The 16,777-nt window shown below is 36.5% G+C and overlaps 1 long non-coding RNA gene across 1 annotated transcript; it reads right to left on the reverse strand.

Moving 5' to 3' along the window:
* Positions 1-8,176: 8,176 nt before the first annotated feature.
* Positions 8,177-9,890, reverse strand: LOC130920898 (uncharacterized). Its single transcript, XR_009064245.1, has 3 exons — positions 9,794-9,890; positions 9,035-9,163; positions 8,177-8,918 (listed from the first exon to the last, which is right to left on the reverse strand). It is a non-coding gene; the product is annotated as an uncharacterized LOC130920898 (long non-coding RNA).
* Positions 9,891-16,777: the final 6,887 nt, after the last annotated feature.

Here is a 16,777-nt window from a genome sequence, read left to right on the forward strand (position 1 = left end):
AGTTAACATCAAAATTACATTTCTCGGCCATATCGCATAGATCTCACTGTGAAAAGGCTTAAATGGCTTTTTTGACCTAAGTTTGAGGATTGCGCTCAAAACAAATGTCCTAGAACCAAATTTCCACATGTAACTACTAGATTGTGATACAATACACTAATGGGTGAAGTTTGGTTGACTTCTGCGCAGCGGTTTGGGAGTTAACATCAAAATTACATTTCTCGGCCATATCGCATAGATCTCACTGTGAAAAGGCTTAAATGACTTTTTTAATGAAGTTTGATGATTGCGCTCAAACAAAATGTCCTAGAACAAAATTTTCAAATGTAACTACTAGATTGTGATACAATACACTATTGGGTGAAGTTTGGTTGACTTCTGCGCAGCGGTTTGAGAGTTAACATCAAAATTACATTTCTCCGCCATATCGCATAGATCTCACTGTGAAAAGGCTTAAATGACTTTTTTAATTAAGTTTGATGATTGCGTTCAAACAAAATGTCCTAGAACAAAATTTTCAAATGTAACTACTAGATTGTGATACAATACACTAATGGGTGAAGTTTGGTTGACTTCTGCGCAGCGGTTTGGGAGTTAACATCAAAATTACATTTCTCGGCCATATCGCATAGATCTCACTGTGAAAAGGCTTAAATGGCTTTTTTGACCTAAGTTTGAGGATTGCGCTCAAATCAAATGTCCTAGAACCAAATTTCCACATGTAACTACTAGATTGTGATACAATACACTAATGGGTGAAGTTTGGTTTACGTCTGCGCAGCGGTTTGGGAGTTAACATCAAAATTACATTTCTCGGCCATATCGCATAGATCTCACTGTGAAAAGGCTTAAATGACTTTTTTTAATTAAGTTTGAAGATTGCGCTCAAATCAAATGTCCTAGAACTAAATTTCCAAATGTAACTACTAGATTGTGATAAAATACACTATTGGGTGAAGTTTGGTTGACTTCTGCGCAGCGGTTTGGGAGTTAACATCAAAATTACATTTCTCGGCCATATCGCATAGATCTCACTGTGAAAAGGCTTAAATGCCTTTTTTAATTAAGTTTGATGATTGCGCTCAAACAAAATGTCCTAGAACAAAATTTTTAAATGTAACTACTAGATTGTGATACAATACACTATTGGGTGAAGTTTGGTTTACTTCTGCGCAGCTGTTTGGGAGTTAACATCAAAATTACATTTCTCGGCCATATCGCATAGATCTCACTGTCAAAAGGCTTAAATGACTTTTTTAATAAAGTTTGATTATTGCGCTTAAACAAAATGTCCTAGAACAAAATTTTCAAATGTAACTACTAGATTGTGATACAATACATTATTGGGTGAAGTTTGGTTGACTTCTGCGCAGCGGTTTGGGAGTGAACATCAAAATTACATTTCTCGGCCATATCGCATAGATCTCACTGTGAAAAGGCTTAAATGGCTTTTTTAATTAAGTTTGATGATTGCGCTCAAATCAAATGTCCTAGAACCAAATTTCCACATGTAACTACTAGATTGTGATACAATACACTAATGGGTGAAGTTTGGTTTACTTCTGCGCAGCGGTTTGGGAGTTAACATCAAAATTACATTTCTCGGCCATATCGCATAGATCTAACTGTGAAAAGGCTTAAATGGCTTTTTTGACCTAAGTTTGAGGATTGCGCTCAAATCAAATGTCCTAGAACCAAATTTCCACATGTAACTACTAGATTGTGATACAATACACTAATGGGTGAAGTTTGGTTGACTTCTGCGCAGCGGTTTGGGAGTGAACATCAAAATTACATTTCTCGGCCATATCGCATAGATCTCACTGTGAAAAGGCTTAAATGACTTTTTTTAATTAAGTTTGAAGATTGCGCTCAAATCAAATGTCCTAGAACTAAATTTCCAAATGTAACTACTAGATTGCGATAAAATACACTATTGGGTGAAGTTTGGTTGACTTCTGCGCAGCGGTTTGGGAGTTAACATCAAAATTACATTTCTCGGCCATATCGCATAGATCTCACTGTGAAAAGGCTTAAATGGCTTTTTTGACCTAAGTTTGAGGATTGCGCTCAAAACAAATGTCCTAGAACCAAATTTCCACATGTAACTACTAGATTGTGATACAATACACTAATGGGTGAAGTTTGGTTGACTTCTGCGCAGCGGTTTGGGAGTTAACATCAAAATTACATTTCTCGGCCATATCGCATAGATCTCACTGTGAAAAGGCTTAAATGACTTTTTTAATGAAGTTTGATGATTGCGCTCAAACAAAATGTCCTAGAACAAAATTTTCAAATGTAACTACTAGATTGTGATACAATACACTATTGGGTGAAGTTTGGTTGACTTCTGCGCAGCGGTTTGAGAGTTAACATCAAAATTACATTTCTCCGCCATATCGCATAGATCTCACTGTGAAAAGGCTTAAATGACTTTTTTAATTAAGTTTGATGATTGCGTTCAAACAAAATGTCCTAGAACAAAATTTTCAAATGTAACTACTAGATTGTGATACAATACACTATTGGGTGAAGTTTGGTTGACTTCTGCGCAGCGGTTTGGGAGTTAACATCAAAATTACATTTCTCGGCCATATCGCATAGATCTCACTGTGAAAAGGCTTAAATGGCTTTTTTGACCTAAGTTTGAGGATTGCGCTCAAATCAAATGTCCTAGAACCAAATTTCCACATGTAACTACTAGATTGTGATACAATACACTAATGGGTGAAGTTTGGTTTACGTCTGCGCAGCGGTTTGGGAGTTAACATCAAAATTACATTTCTCGGCCATATCGCATAGATCTCACTGTGAAAAGGCTTAAATGACTTTTTTTAATTAAGTTTGAAGATTGCGCTCAAATCAAATGTCCTAGAACTAAATTTCCAAATGTAACTACTAGATTGTGATAAAATACACTATTGGGTGAAGTTTGGTTGACTTCTGCGCAGCGGTTTGGGAGTTAACATCAAAATTACATTTCTCGGCCATATCGCATAGATCTCACTGTGAAAAGGCTTAAATGCCTTTTTTAATTAAGTTTGATGATTGCGCTCAAACAAAATGTCCTAGAACAAAATTTTTAAATGTAACTACTAGATTGTGATACAATACACTATTGGGTGAAGTTTGGTTTACTTCTGCGCAGCTGTTTGGGAGTTAACATCAAAATTACATTTCTCGGCCATATCGCATAGATCTCACTGTCAAAAGGCTTAAATGACTTTTTTAATAAAGTTTGATTATTGCGCTTAAACAAAATGTCCTAGAACAAAATTTTCAAATGTAACTACTAGATTGTGATACAATACATTATTGGGTGAAGTTTGGTTGACTTCTGCGCAGCGGTTTGGGAGTGAACATCAAAATTACATTTCTCGGCCATATCGCATAGATCTCACTGTGAAAAGGCTTAAATGGCTTTTTTAATTAAGTTTGATGATTGCGCTCAAATCAAATGTCCTAGAACCAAATTTCCACATGTAACTACTAGATTGTGATACAATACACTAATGGGTGAAGTTTGGTTTACTTCTGCGCAGCGGTTTGGGAGTTAACATCAAAATTACATTTCTCGGCCATATCGCATAGATCTAACTGTGAAAAGGCTTAAATGGCTTTTTTGACCTAAGTTTGAGGATTGCGCTCAAATCAAATGTCCTAGAACCAAATTTCCACATGTAACTACTAGATTGTGATACAATACACTAATGGGTGAAGTTTGGTTGACTTCTGCGCAGCGGTTTGGGAGTTAACATCAAAATTACATTTCTCGGCCATATCGCATAGATCTCACTGTGAAAAGGCTTAAATGGCTTTTTTGACCTAAGTTTGAGGATTGCGCTCAAATCAAATGTCCTAGAACCAAATTTCCACATGTAACTACTAGATTGTGATACAATACACTAATGGGTGAAGTTTGGTTTACTTCTGCGCAGCGGTTTGGGAGTTAACATCAAAATTACATTTCTCGGCCATATCGCATAGATCTCACTGTGAAAAGGCTTAAATAGCTTTTTTGACCTAAGTTTGAGGATTGCGCTCAAATCAAATGTCCTAGAACCAAATTTCCACATGTAACTACTAGATTGTGATACAATACACTAATGGGTGAAGTTTGGTTGACTTCTGCGCAGCGGTTTGGGAGTTAACATCAAAATTACATTTCTCGGCCATATCGCATAGATCTCACTGTGAAAAGGCTTAAATGGCTTTTTTGACCTAAGTTTGAGGATTGCGCTCAAATCAAATGTCCTAGAACCAAATTTCCACATGTAACTACTAGATTGTGATACAATACACTATTGGGTGAAGTTTGGTTGACTTCTGCGCAGCGGTTTGGGAGTGAACATCAAAATTACATTTCTCGGCCATATCGCATAGATCTCACTTTGAAAAGGCTTAAATGACTTTTTTAATAAAGTTTGATGATTGCGCTCAAACAAAATGTCCTAGAACAAAATTTTCAAATGTAACTACTAGATTGTGATACAATACACTATTGGGTGAAGTTTGGTTGACTTCTGCGCAGCGGTTTGGGAGTTAACATCAAAATTACATTTCTCGGCCATATCGCATAGATCTCACTGTGAAAAGGCTTAAATGACTTTTTTAATTAAGTTTAATGATTGCGCTCAAACCAAATGTCCTAGAACGAAATTTTTAAATGTAACTACTAGAATGTGATACAATACACTATTGGGTGAAGTTTGGTTGACTTCTGCGCAGCGGTTTGGGAGTTAACATCAAATTTACATTTCTCGGCCATATCGCATAGATCTCACTGTGAAAAGGCTTAAATCACTTTTTTAATAAAGTTTGATGATTGCGCTCAAACAAAATGTCCTAGAACAAAATTTTCAAATGTAACTACTAGATTGTGATACAATACACTATTGGGTGAAGTTTGGTTGACTTCTGCGCAGCGGTTTGGGAGTTAACATCAAAATTACATTTCTCGGCCATATCGCATAGATCTCACTGTGAAAAGGCTTAAATGACTTTTTTAATTAAGTTTGATGATTGCGCTCAAACAAAATGTCCTAGAACAAAATTTTCAAATGTAACTACTAGATTGTGATACAATACACTATTGGGTGAAGTTTGGTTTACTTCTGCGCAGCGGTTTGGGAGTTAACATCAAAATTACATTTCTCGGCCATATCGCATAGATCTCACTGTGAAAAGGCTTAAATGGCTTTTTTGACCTAAGTTTGAGGATTGCGCTCAAATCAAATGTCCTAGAACCAAATTTCCACATGTAACTACTAGATTGTGATACAATACACTAATGGGTGAAGTTTGGTTTACTTCTGCGCAGCGGTTTGGGAGTTAACATCAAAATTACATTTCTCGGCCATATCGCATAGATCTCACTGTGAAAAGGCTTAAATGGCTTTTTTGACCTAAGTTTGAGGATTGCGCTCAAATCAAATGTCCTAGAACCAAATTTCCACATGTAACTACTAGATTGTGATAAAATACACTATTGGGTTAAGTTTGGTTGACTTCTGCGCAGCGGTTTGGGAGTGAACATCAAAATTACATTTCTCGGCCATATCGCATAGATCTCACTGTGAAAACGCTTAAATGACTTTTTTTAATTAAGTTTGAAGATTGCGCTCAAATCAAATGTCCTAGAACTAAATTTCCAAATGTAACTACTAGATTGTGATAAAATACACTATTGGGTGAAGTTTGGTTGACTTCTGCGCAGCGGTTTGGGAGTTAACATCAAAATTACATTTCTCGGCCATATCGCATAGATCTCACTGTGAAAAGCCTTAAATGACTTTTTTTAATTAAGTTTGAAGATTGCGCTCAAATCAAATGTCCTAGAACTAAATTTCCAAATGTAACTACTAGATTGTGATAAAATACACTATTGGGTGAAGTTTGGTTTACTTCTGCGCAGCGGTTTGGGAGTTAACATCCAAATTACATTTCTCGGCCATATCGCATAGATCTCACTGTGAAAAGGCTTAAATGGCTTTTTTGACCTAGGTTTGAGGATTGCGCTCAAATCAAATGTCCTAGAACCAAATTTCCACATGTAACTACTAGATTGTGATACAATACACTAATGGGTGAAGTTTGGTTTACTTCTGCGCAGCGGTTTGGGAGTTAACATCAAAATTACATTTCTCGGCCATATCGCATAGATCTCACTGTGAAAAGGCTTAAATGGCTTTTTTGACCTAAGTTTGAGGATTGCGCTCAAATCAAATGTCCTAGAACCAAATTTCCACATGTAACTACTAGATTGTGATACAATACACTAATGGGTGAAGTTTGGTTGACTTCTGCGCAGCGGTTTGGGAGTTAACATCAAAATTACATTTCTCGGCCATATCGCATAGATCTCACTGTGAAAAGGCTTAAATGACTTTTTTAATTAAGTTTAATGATTGCGCTCAAACCAAATGTCCTAGAACGAAATTTTTAAATGTAACTACTAGAATGTGATACAATACACTATTGGGTGAAGTTTGGTTGACTTCTGCGCAGCGGTTTGGGAGTTAACATCAAATTTACATTTCTCGGCCATATCGCATAGATCTCACTGTGAAAAGGCTTAAATCACTTTTTTAATAAAGTTTGATGATTGCGCTCAAACAAAATGTCCTAGAACAAAATTTTCAAATGTAACTACTAGATTGTGATACAATACACTATTGGGTGAAGTTTGGTTGACTTCTGCGCAGCGGTTTGGGAGTTAACATCAAAATTACATTTCTCGGCCATATCGCATAGATCTCACTGTGAAAAGGCTTAAATGACTTTTTTAATTAAGTTTGATGATTGCGCTCAAACAAAATGTCCTAGAACAAAATTTTCAAATGTAACTACTAGATTGTGATACAATACACTATTGGGTGAAGTTTGGTTGACTTCTGCGCAGCGGTTTGGGAGTTAACATGAAATTTACATTTCTCGGCCATATCGCATAGATCTCACTGTGAAAAGGCTTAAATGACTTTTTTAATAAAGTTTGATGATTGCGCTCAAACAAAATGTCCTAGAACAAAATTTTCAAATGTAACTACTAGATTGTGATACAATACACTATTGGGTGAAGTTTGGTTGACTTCTGCGCAGCGGTTTGGGAGTTAACATCAAAATTACATTTCTCGGCCATATCGCATAGATCTCACTGTGAAAAGGCTTAAATGACTTTTTTAATTAAGTTTGATGATTGCGCTCAAACAAAATGTCCTAGAACAAAATTTTCAAATGTAACTACTAGATTGTGATAAAATACACTATTGGGTGAAGTTTGGTTTACTTCTGCGCAGCGGTTTGGGAGTTAACATCAAAATTACATTTCTCGGCCATATCGCATAGATCTCACTGTGAAAAGGCTTAAATGGCTTTTTTGACCTAAGTTTGAGGATTGCGCTCAAATCAAATGTCCTAGAACCAAATTTCCACATGTAACTACTAGATTGTGATAAAATACACTATTGGGTGAAGTTTGTTTGACTTCTGCGCAGCGGTTTGGGAGTGAACATCAAAATTACATTTCTCGGCCATATCGCATAGATCTCACTGTGAAAACGCTTAAATGACTTTTTTTAATTAAGTTTGAAGATTGCGCTCAAATCAAATGTCCTAGAACTAAATTTCCAAATGTAACTACTAGATTGTGATAAAATACACTATTGGGTGAAGTTTGGTTGACTTCTGCGCAGCGGTTTGGGAGTTAACATCAAAATTACATTTCTCGGCCATATCGCATAGATCTCACTGTGAAAAGGCTTAAATGACTTTTTTAATTAAGTTTGATGATTGCGTTCAAACAAAATGTCCTAGAACAAAATTTTCAAATGTAACTACTAGATTGTGATACAATACACTATTGGGTGAAGTTTGGTTGACTTCTGCGCAGCGGTTTGGGAGTTAACATCGAAATTACATTTCTCAGCCATATCGCATAGATCTCACTGTGAAAAGGCTTAAATGACTTTTTTAATTAACCCCTTAATGCCTAAATTTTTTTCCAATAATAAAAAAAATAATTGGGGTGTGTTTTTACTTTCAAATAGATGCTAAATTAAATTGAAAGTGTTAATTTGAATATAGCCCATAAAATAGTCATACATTTAGGTATGATGCCGATTAGCGACAACAGGCAATAAAGGAAAACAAATGGCAAAAAAGGCACATACCCATCTCAGGTCTGAACACACTTTTATCGCAACATCTTTTTTCACTGCTTGTGAAATTCTGAAAAACAATTATTGTTTTTGTTTAAACACAGATGTACATCACATTTTTAATCAGACTAGAAGACATATGATGTAGATAAATAAATAAAAGATGATTTTTATCATAACAGACAGGGCACTGGCAAATGTGCTGGCAACAATCACCCCTCTATTGTCAAACCATTTGACTGCTCTTATGCAGACATTGTCCACAAGAGCCTCTTGCTCTTCAAATGTCCCTCTTCGCTTCTTCTTCATCTATGAGTCTGCACTGAAACAGCACCCACGCAGGCGATTGTGCTGCACGGTCCCAAGTGCAGGTATGCCCTTTTTTGCAAGAGCAACAAACAGATCTACAGATGAGAACCAGTTATCAAAGAACAGCAGGATGAATGACTTGTGCAAGCTTGAGCACAATGTTACCACTGGCTCCTATGTCTGGTTGGCCTGGTACCGGATCTATTTTCCCTGTGAATATGTCAAATGAGTGCACCAGACCTCTTATGTCGCACAGTACAAAAATCTTGTATCCCAATTTGTATGGCTTTTTTTTGGATATATTGCTTTAGGCTCGATCTGCCCTTGATGTAGCTCTTGAAGGTCTTGCAGGTGCAGCACTGGTGGTTGGAGGTGGATGAGGCGGATCATCATCATCTTCCTCACTGCTGCTAATGTCCACTGTAGAGTCATTGCTGCTGCTTTCATCACCTGGTGCAGAAAATAATAAATCACTTTAGGAAACACCAAACATTTTTATCTTTTCAGTGTGTTCACGTAGTTACATCCATAGATGTCAAACAAGCTCAAACTTGACACAAAATCACCTTCACTTGCTTTATTAGGATTGTACTCCTCATCGCTGCCCTCACTCTCACTGAGAGCACTCTCAACAGGAGGTGGTTTGGCCCGGTGTGCTAGCTTTGCGTAAAAAGCTGCTGCATTCATTTGTATTTCTGCAGAAAAATAAGGTAAAGAAATTACTGTTATAATTTCAAAACAAAATGTGTTGAAAACCATCAACATACATACATTTGCTTCTGTTTGGTAGTTATCAGCTCATGCTGTGTTCATTTTTCATTATATAGAAATAAGAAAAATAAATCAATAGCAATGACATTGTTTATGCAACACGTTATGTTTATTATGTCTACAGATGACAACAAGTGTGGCAATGTCTGAATAAAACGTGTCTAAAAGTGGAACGACATGGAGGCACCCGTGTGCACCGTTGCATATAAAGGATGCGTTCATTTATTTGTTCTACAGAAAAATAGTAACCACAAATGCCCTTTTTTATGCAACACATTACTTTTGTAATGTTTACAGATGATAACGAGAGTGATAGTTTATAGATAAAACGCGTGCGAGTGTTGCAAACCTTCGACAAACAACGCATTTACGTTTGCGGGGTGGCGGGGGAGGGGGGAGGTGCTTTTCCGATGATGCCGGCTGTAGCGATAGCGCTACAAACCAAAATCGTCATAGAGCTTCAAAAATACTCATCATAGAAACTCTATCTCATCGTGTTAGCAACACAAGTACACAATAAGACGGTACATATTTTTTTATTTTAGCTGACTTACCTTGAATTGAATGAATTAGTCAAGTTGGTGCGCAGGACTTCGACGTGGCTTTCATCTTGAATATCACGGTCCGGAAAAGGAAGCGGTGTTGTCTCTGTTCGGACACGACTGAAACTAATGCTTGAAAAAGGTTCCTAGGCATGTGTTTGACGTTAATGTACCGGCAGTGAACAAAGGCAGACGATATTTTGGCCGCTTTCAAAGCGGGAACGGTATGATGCCGAATCGCGACATTCGGCGTTAAGGGGTTAAGTTTGATGATTGCGCTCAAACAAAATGTCCTAGAACAAAATTTTCAAATGTAACTACTAGATTGTGATACAATACACTATTGGGTGAAGTTTGGTTGACTTCTGCGCAGCGGTTTGGGAGTTAACATTAAAATTACATTTCTCGGCCATATCGCATAGATCTCACTGTGAAAAGGCTTAAATGACTTTTTTAATTAAGTTTGATGATTGCGCTCAAACAAAATGTCCTAGAACAAAATTTTCAAATGTAACTACTAGATTGTGATACAATACACTATTGGGTGAAGTTTGGTTTACTTCTGCGCAGCGGTTTGGGAGTTAACATCAAAATTACATTTCTCGGCCATATCGCATAGATCTCACTGTGAAAAGGCTTAAATGGCTTTTTTGACCTAAGTTTGAGGATTGCGCTCAAATCAAATGTCCTAGAACTAAATTTCCAAATGTAACTACTAGATTGTGATAAAATACACTATTGGGTGAAGTTTGGTTGACTTCTGCGCAGCGGTTTGGGAGTTAACATCAAAATTACATTTCTCGGCCATATCGCATAGATCTCACTGTGAAAAGCCTTAAATGACTTTTTTTAATTAAGTTTGAAGATTGCGCTCAAACCAAATGTCCTAGAACTAAATTTCCAAATGTAACTACTAGATTGTGATAAAATACACTATTGGGTGAAGTTTGGTTGACTTCTGCGCAGCGGTTTGGGAGTTAACATCAAAATTACATTTCTCGGCCATATCGCATAGATCTCACTGTGAAAAGCCTTAAATGACTTTTTTTAATTAAGTTTGAAGATTGCGCTCAAATCAAATGTCCTATAACTAAATTTCCAAATGTAACTACTAGATTGTGATAAAATACACTATTGGGTGAAGTTTGGTTTACTTCTGCGCAGCGGTTTGGGAGTTAACATCCAAATTACATTTCTCGGCCATATCGCATAGATCTCACTGTGAAAAGGCTTAAATGGCTTTTTTGACCTAGGTTTGAGGATTGCGCTCAAATCAAATGTCCTAGAACCAAATTTCCACATGTAACTACTAGATTGTGATACAATACACTAATGGGTGAAGTTTGGTTTACTTCTGCGCAGCGGTTTGGGAGTTAACATCAAAATTACATTTCTCGGCCATATCGCATAGATCTCACTGTGAAAAGGCTTAAATGGCTTTTTTGACCTAAGTTTGAGGATTGCGCTCAAATCAAATGTCCTAGAACCAAATTTCCACATGTAACTACTAGATTGTGATACAATACACTAATGGGTGAAGTTTGGTTGACTTCTGCGCAGCGGTTTGGGAGTTAACATCAAAATTACATTTCTCGGCCATATCGCATAGATCTCACTGTGAAAAGGCTTAAATGACTTTTTTAATTAAGTTTAATGATTGCGCTCAAACCAAATGTCCTAGAACGAAATTTTTAAATGTAACTACTAGAATGTGATACAATACACTATTGGGTGAAGTTTGGTTGACTTCTGCGCAGCGGTTTGGGAGTTAACATCAAATTTACATTTCTCGGCCATATCGCATAGATCTCACTGTGAAAAGGCTTAAATCACTTTTTTAATAAAGTTTGATGATTGCGCTCAAACAAAATGTCCTAGAACAAAATTTTCAAATGTAACTACTAGATTGTGATACAATACACTATTGGGTGAAGTTTGGTTGACTTCTGCGCAGCGGTTTGGGAGTTAACATCAAAATTACATTTCTCGGCCATATCGCATTGATCTCACTGTGAAAAGGCTTAAATGACTTTTTTAATTAAGTTTGATGATTGCGCTCAAACAAAATGTCCTAGAACAAAATTTTCAAATGTAACTACTAGATTGTGATACAATACACTATTGGGTGAAGTTTGGTTTACTTCTGCGCAGCGGTTTGGGAGTTAACATCAAAATTACATTTCTCGGCCATATCGCATAGATCTCACTGTGAAAAGGCTTAAATGGCTTTTTTGACCTAAGTTTGAGGATTGCGCTCAAATCAAATGTCCTAGAACCAAATTTCCACATGTAACTACTAGATTGTGATAAAATACACTATTGGGTGAAGTTTGGTTGACTTCTGCGCAGCGGTTTGGGAGTGAACATCAAAATTACATTTCTCGGCCATATCGCATAGATCTCACTGTGAAAACGCTTAAATGACTTTTTTTAATTAAGTTTGAAGATTGCGCTCAAATCAAATGTCCTAGAACTAAATTTCCAAATGTAACTACTAGATTGTGATACAATACACTATTGGGTGAAGTTTGGTTGACTTCTGCGCAGCGGTTTGGGAGTTAACATCAAAATTACATTTCTCGGCCATATCGCATAGATCTCACTGTGAAAAGGCTTAAATGACTTTTTTAATTAAGTTTGATGATTGCGCTCAAACAAAATGTCCTAGAACAAAATTTTCAAATGTAACTACTAGATTGTGATAAAATACACTATTGGGTGAAGTTTGGTTTACTTCTGCGCAGCGGTTTGGGAGTTAACATCAAAATTACATTTCTCGGCCATATCGCATAGATCTCACTGTGAAAAGCCTTAAATGACTTTTTTTAATTAAGTTTGAAGATTGCGCTCAAACCAAATGTCCTAGAACTAAATTTCCAAATGTAACTACTAGATTGTTATAAAATACACTATTGGGTGAAGTTTGGTTGACTTCTGCGCAGCGGTTTGGGAGTTAACATCAAAATTACATTTCTCGGCCATATCGCATAGATCTCACTGTGAAAACGCTTAAATGACTTTTTTTAATTAAGTTTGAAGATTGCGCTCAAACCAAATGTCCTAGAACTAAATTTCCAAATGTAACTACTAGAATGTGATACAATACACTATTGGGTGAAGTTTGGTTGACTTCTGCGCAGCGGTTTAGGAGTTAACATGAAATTTACATTTCTCGGCCATATCGCATAGATCTCACTGTGAAAAGGCTTAAATGACTTTTTTAATAATGTTTGATGATTGCGCTCAAACAAAATGTCCTAGAACAAAATTTTCAAATGTAACTACTAGATTGTGATACAATACACTATTGGGTGAAGTTTGGTTGACTTCTGCGCAGCGGTTTGGGAGTTAACATCAAAATTACATTTCTCGGCCATATCGCATAGATCTCACTGTGAAAAGGCTTAAATAACTTTTTTAATTAAGTTTGATGATTGCGCTCAAACAAAATGTCCTAGAACAAAATTTTCAAATGTAACTACTAGATTGTGATAAAATACACTATTGGGTGAAGTTTGGTTTACTTCTGCGCAGCGGTTTGGGAGTTAACATCAAAATTACATTTCTCGGCCATATCGCATAGATCTCACTGTGAAAAGGCTTAAATGGCTTTTTTGACCTAAGTTTGAGGATTGCGCTCAAATCAAATGTCCTAGAACCAAATTTCCACATGTAACTACTAGATTGTGATAAAATACACTATTGGGTGAAGTTTGTTTGACTTCTGCGCAGCGGTTTGGGAGTGAACATCAAAATTACATTTCTCGGCCATATCGCATAGATCTCACTGTGAAAACGCTTAAATGACTTTTTTTAATTAAGTTTGAAGATTGCGCTCAAATCAAATGTCCTAGAACTAAATTTCCAAATGTAACTACTAGATTGTGATAAAATACACTATTGGGTGAAGTTTGGTTGACTTCTGCGCAGCGGTTTGGGAGTTAACATCAAAATTACATTTCTCAGCCATATCGCATAGATCTCACTGTGAAAAGCCTTAAATGACTTTTTTTAATTAAGTTTGAAGATTGCGCTCAAACCAAATGTCCTAGAACTAAATTTCCAAATGCAACTACTAGATTGTGATACAATACACTATTGGGTGAAGTTTGGTTGACTTCTGCGCAGCGGTTTGGGAGTTAACATCAAAATTACATTTCTCGGCCATATCGCATAGATCTCACTGTGAAAAGGCTTAAATGACTTTTTTAATTAAGTTTGATGATTGCGTTCAAACAAAATGTCCTAGAACAAAATTTTCAAATGTAACTACTAGATTGTGATACAATACACTATTGGGTGAAGTTTGGTTGACTTCTGCGCAGCGGTTTGGGAGTTAACATCAAAATTACATTTCTCGGCCATATCGCATAGATCTCACTGTGAAAAGGCTTAAATGACTTTTTTAATTAAGTTTGATGATTGCGCTCAAACAAAATGTCCTAGAACAAAATTTTCAAATGTAACTACTAGATTGTGATACAATACACTATTGGGTGAAGTTTGGTTTACTTCTGCGCAGCGGTTTGGGAGTTAACATCCAAATTACATTTCTCGGCCATATCGCATAGATCTCACTGTGAAAAGGCTTAAATGGCTTTTTTGACCTAGGTTTGAGGATTGCGCTCAAATCAAATGTCCTAGAACCAAATTTCCACATGTAACTACTAGATTGTGATACAATACACTAATGGGTGAAGTTTGGTTTACTTCTGCGCAGCGGTTTGGGAGTTAACATCAAAATTACATTTCTCGGCCATATCGCATAGATCTCACTGTGAAAAGGCTTAAATGGCTTTTTTGACCTAAGTTTGAGGATTGCGCTCAAATCAAATGTCCTAGAACCAAATTTCCACATGTAACTACTAGATTGTGATACAATACACTAATGGGTGAAGTTTGGTTGACTTCTGCGCAGCGGTTTGGGAGTTAACATCAAAATTACATTTCTCGGCCATATCGCATAGATCTCACTGTGAAAAGGCTTAAATGACTTTTTTAATTAAGTTTAATGATTGCGCTCAAACCAAATGTCCTAGAACGAAATTTTTAAATGTAACTACTAGAATGTGATACAATACACTATTGGGTGAAGTTTGGTTGACTTCTGCGCAGCGGTTTGGGAGTTAACATCAAATTTACATTTCTCGGCCATATCGCATAGATCTCACTGTGAAAAGGCTTAAATCACTTTTTTAATAAAGTTTGATGATTGCGCTCAAACAAAATGTCCTAGAACAAAATTTTCAAATGTAACTACTAGATTGTGATACAATACACTATTGGGTGAAGTTTGGTTGACTTCTGCGCAGCGGTTTGGGAGTTAACATCAAAATTACATTTCTCGGCCATATCGCATTGATCTCACTGTGAAAAGGCTTAAATGACTTTTTTAATTAAGTTTGATGATTGCGCTCAAACAAAATGTCCTAGAACAAAATTTTCAAATGTAACTACTAGATTGTGATACAATACACTATTGGGTGAAGTTTGGTTTACTTCTGCGCAGCGGTTTGGGAGTTAACATCAAAATTACATTTCTCGGCCATATCGCATAGATCTCACTGTGAAAAGGCTTAAATGGCTTTTTTGACCTAAGTTTGAGGATTGCGCTCAAATCAAATGTCCTAGAACCAAATTTCCACATGTAACTACTAGATTGTGATAAAATACACTATTGGGTGAAGTTTGGTTGACTTCTGCGCAGCGGTTTGGGAGTGAACATCAAAATTACATTTCTCGGCCATATCGCATAGATCTCACTGTGAAAACGCTTAAATGACTTTTTTTAATTAAGTTTGAAGATTGCGCTCAAATCAAATGTCCTAGAACTAAATTTCCAAATGTAACTACTAGATTGTGATAAAATACACTATTGGGTGAAGTTTGGTTGACTTCTGCGCAGCGGTTTGGGAGTTAACATCAAAATTACATTTCTCGGCCATATCGCATAGATCTCACTGTGAAAAGCCTTAAATGACTTTTTTTAATTAAGTTTGAAGATTGCGCTCAAACCAAATGTCCTAGAACTAAATTTCCAAATGTAACTACTAGATTGTTATAAAATACACTATTGGGTGAAGTTTGGTTGACTTCTGCGCAGCGGTTTGGGAGTTAACATCAAAATTACATTTCTCGGCAATATCGCATAGATCTCACTGTGAAAACGCTTAAATGACTTTTTTTAATTAAGTTTGAAGATTGCGCTCAAACCAAATGTCCTAGAACTAAATTTCCAAATGTAACTACTAGAATGTGATACAATACACTATTGGGTGAAGTTTGGTTGACTTCTGCGCAGCGGTTTGGGAGTTAACATGAAATTTACATTTCTCGGCCATATCGCATAGATCTCACTGTGAAAAGGCTTAAATGACTTTTTTAATAATGTTTGATGATTGCGCTCAAACAAAATGTCCTAGAACAAAATTTTCAAATGTAACTACTAGATTGTGATACAATACACTATTGGGTGAAGTTTGGTTGACTTCTGCGCAACGGTTTGGGAGTTAACATCAAAATTACATTTCTCGGCCATATCGCATAGATCTCACTGTGAAAAGGCTTAAATGACTTTTTTAATTAAGTTTGATGATTGCGCTCAAACAAAATGTCCTAGAACAAAATTTTCAAATGTAACTACTAGATTGTGATAAAATACACTATTGGGTGAAGTTTGGTTTACTTCTGCGCAGCGGTTTGGGAGTTAACATCAAAATTACATTTCTCGGCCATATCGCATAGATCTCACTGTGAAAAGGCTTAAATGGCTTTTTTGACCTAAGTTTGAGGATTGCGCTCAAATCAAATGTCCTAGAACCAAATTTCCACATGTAACTACTAGATTGTGATAAAATACACTATTGGGTGAAGTTTGTTTGACTTCTGCGCAGCGGTTTGGGAGTGAACATCAAAATTACATTTCTCGGCCATATCGCATAGATCTCACTGTGAAAACGCTTAAATGACTTTTTTTAATTAAGTTTGAAGATTGCG

Source organism: Corythoichthys intestinalis, chromosome 1 (assembly GCF_030265065.1).
Source record: "Corythoichthys intestinalis isolate RoL2023-P3 chromosome 1, ASM3026506v1, whole genome shotgun sequence".
Lineage (NCBI taxonomy): Eukaryota > Metazoa > Chordata > Actinopteri > Syngnathiformes > Syngnathidae > Corythoichthys > Corythoichthys intestinalis.